Here is a 5359-nt window from a genome sequence, read left to right as displayed (position 1 = left end):
TCGTTAAACTGTAATAGAGTCATATTACATTTAAACACTTAAATAAGAATAAAAAACAATATTGGAAAAAATATTTAAGGCTTCTTATAGCACTAGAAATAAAATGAAATCACAGTAGAATTGAAATCGCTAATACTTAGCAATGAATGTAAATAATCATGTAGTGTATATATATCTCGGAATTGACGGAATTGATATTCTTTTATAAAATAAAAACAGTCAACAATCATTTTACAGACATATTGCTGTAGTCCATATTTAATACACAAATTTAGTCCAGGTCGCGCAACTTTTTTCGCAAACTGTGTTACGATAAGAAGCATCTTATGTTTGTCATAGACGTCTTCGGAACATATACCCAGTGACTCTTATAACCTGTTACAAATATTTATTGAGATAGTTTCTTATATTGGCTTATACGTACATCTAAAGTAGGCCTTTTCGGTGGCTCGCAAGTATGGCAAAAAGCAGCAAGTTGCTAGCACATACTGGTCTAAATGTAATCAATTAACACTGTTTACCTCGTGTTAAATGTTAACACTGTATATTATACCTAGTATAGTTTTATTATCACATTATTTGTCATAAATTAATGCTTGTGTTAACTATAATAGCATTTCTGATATCTCATACTTTTTAATAAACTTAAATGAGTGCCAAGAGCTTAAATATATACCTATAATTTTAAAATATTTATATTTTATAATATACTCTTAAAACTACATTTTTAATATAATTTTGGCGCGATTCAGAATTGATAGTTCTACAGATATAGTAGCGTCACTTATTTTGAGCAAATTTTACAATTAATGCCAATATACCTTGCTTTTTAAAATATCACAAACAAAAAAACTATAAGCGTCATCTAGCGCCAATTATTATATGTACTTTTTATATTGATTACACAAATTTTCAATATTGTAGTTTGAAATGTAAAAATATCTTAATGAAATCGAATTCCAAATTAACGAAAAATGACACATTGACTAGTTTAATTCTAGAAGTTCCGAATTACTATTGTCAATAGACAATATAAACTTGTCTCAAAAGTCATAGTCCACTTTAAATATGCTACGTACTCCTCCTTCCCTTCGCGTATTTTTTTCTCTAGCGATTTACTCGCTTATTTACTATCTTATAACTTCTCCTAAAGATTGTTTGGCTTGCATCTAGTTTGGCTAATTCATAAATGCAATTTTTTGCAGCGTGACTATGAATATATTTCCTTTTTTTTCTATATGTATTTAAATGTTTCTAATATTGCTGCATGCATACTCAAAGTCAACTCTTCAGAAAAAATTCCGTGATTCACTTCATAATTTAACTTCGAAATAAAGATTCATTCCTTCGCAAAATTTTTTCGTCACAATTTTTTTTGAAAAATATATATAAGAAAAACTAATTATTTAATAATTTCCCTTTTTGTTATTCTACACAAAACAATTTTTTTTCTTAATGTTAATTTTTTCTTCCGAGAGTGACGCGTCTTATAACGAAAAGTAACTATTCTAAAAGATAGATGGGTTCGAATAGAAATGGAAAGACAATAAAAATTTAGTTAATTTATTAAAAGTAACTATTGAATATGGTCAACCAAATTTCAATAAATTAACTAAACTTTTGTTGTTGTCTTTTAATTTCTATTCGAACCCTTCTAAAAAATGTTGTTTTCTATATTACTGTAAGACACGGTTCCAACTTTTTATTCTTTAAATTATACAAAAATAATTAGTTAAATTTTCTTGAATTATTTTTAACTTGAAAATACATAGATTTACAGAAATCAGTAGTAAAATTAAAAAAAAAATTTTTTTCATATTTTCGCAATTTTACAAGTTTATTATTATAAATAATATTTACTGTACACAATATATATATAGTATATATGCTAATATTAATAAATTTTTCTTTTCTTTTCAGGTATATTTCAAGATTTTAACCTACTTTATCGTTAAATTATTAATATATTATAGTTAAAATCAAAAATTATATAAAATTAAGGTAAATACTTTTCAATACTTTAAATCTTAAAAATAAATATATTAATAAATTAATTGTTAAAACAGAAATTTAAGTGTGAATTTAAAATTTTTTTAATTAATTAATTTATTTTGTTACACATAAACATTTTTAAAATTAATATTCTTAATCACACTTTATTCTCTTAACTGTAGAGATTTTTATGAACAGAAATAATTAATACATATACATATTATTATACTTGTTTTAAAATACATGCAATTCCATACAATAACATTTACCCCTAATAAGATTGTTTTAACTAATATATGTTGAGAAATATCAATAAAATAATTTTATTTTAATTTATAATGTATTAAAAGAATAATTAAAAATAAATAAGTGATAGTGATTTATTACCCATTATTAATTTTATATTTGCAATAAATTTGAATACATTTTTCTGAATTTCTTTTTTATATTTGATATTTTTTACATTTTGTTTTAATATACATAAATTTAATTTTTTTCGTATGATTGTAACAAAACCAGTTAATAAATTATTTGTAGATATTATTGTATATATAAAAAGTTTTTAATTAAATAATTAATTGAATTATTTGTATTTCATTTTTAAAATAATAAAAATTTTTCACTTATATTTTTGGTTTTTCGTTTAATATTTATTTTTTGTTGAAATAAACTTTTTTTTTATATTATACAATAAATTATATTTTTATAATTTATTTTCAATATTTTTTAATTATATGTATATTTTAATATTACATTTGTTATATTATTACATATAATTTATATACACATTTTTATATTATACAATAAATTATATTTTTATAATTTATTTTCAATATTTTTTAATTATATGTATATTTTAATATTACATTTGTTATATTATTACATATAATTTATATACACATGGTACATTAATGTTTTTGTTTACTTGGTGACAATGCAAGCGTGGATTTGAAGGTTATTGATTTAGTTCTATAGTTAGACCAATTAAATATACAAAAAGGAATGCATGAAACGTCCCACTTGCCGTCCGTTAAAATCTTTTTTTTTTCTTTCATCAGTCTGGTATTATTTGCTTCAATTCACAATATATCTTACTTATGATTGCAAAAAGCTAAAGTCTTTTGAAGACATTATACTAAAAGTTGATACACTTGTGATTTGTATAACTTGTAAAAAAAAAAATAAAAATATATATTCAGGAAAATATTTTAATTAAACTTTTTTAACAATTTTAAACAATTTAAAATTTTTACATCACAAGATGATATTTATCTTTTCAAATGTAAACTTGTCTCTAAGTTATTAAATTATTTAAATGCGACTTCACACAGATATTCTTTTGGAAGTCCAACCAACTCATGCCAACAAATCAATGGAATTAGTTGACTACATTTTATAGCACCCAAAATATGTGTTTGAATTTTACATTAAAAAAATATATATAGTATTTACTTAAAAAATATTCCGCTTGTGTTTTGTGAATAATTGATTTATATTGTATTATCTAAATGTAAAGCACATAGAAGTTTTAGCTAATTTAAAGCCAATTTATTCCCTGGTTTTCTTAAAAAATCAAAAAAAATATTAAATTATTGAGAATTAATTTGTTGTTGTATTTACTTACTTATTTGGACATAACAACCTGTTATCGGGCTTTGGCCTGACGCAGCATGTATCTCTAGGCGCCTGTGTTGTGTGCACGTCTTCGCCAGTCTCGCACATTAAGTGCAGAAAGTGGTCATCAACTTGATCACTAAATTGGGAACGCGATGTAACTCTACGCATTCTTCTGCCATTTGCTGCTTCAAACATTTTTTTCATTGGAACATCATGATCAATTCTTACGATAACTCAGCGAGGCCGTGAAGCTCGTGGTTTATTCGGATGCGGTAATCGTCGTAAAGAACCTAAGATCTTTCGAAGAACTATCGAAGAACTCTCAAACACTCCCAGTGCTGTTTCATCATTTTGTGATAACGTCCGTGCTCCTAGATTCTATTTAAATATAAGATGGAAAAATGGTTTAACAGAGGTCGAACATTAACTGTTAGAAATTTAGCTCAATTGTCAATTATAATAAGAGTAAAATATAAAAACATATTTTATATAAAAAAACGTTTCTCCTCTGGTTTATTTAAATAATAATTGAAGTATTATAAACCTTGATTTTTAATCAATCAGTGCTCAATAATAAAAAATATGTCACGGATTTAGAATCAGTATGATGAGAGACCAATGGTATTCGTAATAAATCAAAATTGATCTATGAATTATGTGTAATATAATTTATTAAATATTTTTGTAAAATTTCACAAGTACCAAGTGTATATAAAGTTAGTTTATTTATTAATTTTTTATTTCTTAATTTCAGTACAATTTATTTTTTATTTTTTTTTTTAATTTTCATTTATTTAGTGAGCCATCCTTGGTAAATTCAATTTTGACAGAAGCAACGTAAGTTAATTTTATTTTTCATTTCTTTTTTTATATTAAGACATTTTAAATATTATTAATTTGTAGTAATAATTACCTATCGTTGTTATAATGTTTGGTTTTAATATGTTTATCTTCAATTTTATCTTTTTTTTTTGTAATTTCAATCTCATAAATCAGTTGTATTTAACATTATATTTACCAAGACTAATCTTAATAGTGCAAAATTAATAGAAATAACGTTTTTTAAATAATCCCAATTTTATTTTAATATATGAAGTGCGTTATATATATTTAAAATAAAAATGTATAAATTAAAGACAATCTATTTTAAAATATCAGTAAAGTCTATGTAATAGTATTGTTTTTATTATCTATAACGAATTTAATATACTTGCTAATACTCTGAGTGAATTAGAATATGTTATCTTTTCTTCTTATGTAACATTTTTCTTTCATCTTTAATAAATTATTCTTCTTTTCTACTATGCTATCACAGTTTAAAGCAGCAAACACGGTCTTTAAATCATTTGTAAACGTCGCTCTAAGAATATATATCTGGAGCTATAAATATATTTTTTTAAGACACTATAAGAATCTGTCTAATTTAATTTGATATTTCTGTGCCATTTCTTTATATGTTGTACTAACATGAAATGGTATTAACTAATCACTTATTTCAAGAAGGTCTCTGGTAGTTTTTCTCCTTAGCCTTATGAAGAAGTTCGAAGCAGACATTGGAATTATATTTACTAAGAAAGTAATTAAAACATTAAAAAGCTAAATCGTTTTCAGAACTTTACAATTTATTGTTCAAGAGTACATCACAACAATTTTTTTTTTTGAAATTTCATGTTATTGAGTTCCAAGAAAGAACAGTAATGAGTGTAAAATTCTTTAGGATTAACCTTTTTGGAGGCCAAACATATGTTAT

The sequence above is a fragment of the Teleopsis dalmanni genome, chromosome 2, assembly GCF_002237135.1.
Source record: "Teleopsis dalmanni isolate 2A chromosome 2, ASM223713v2, whole genome shotgun sequence".
NCBI lineage: Eukaryota > Metazoa > Arthropoda > Insecta > Diptera > Diopsidae > Teleopsis > Teleopsis dalmanni.
Note: the sequence above shows the minus strand (reverse complement) of the source record.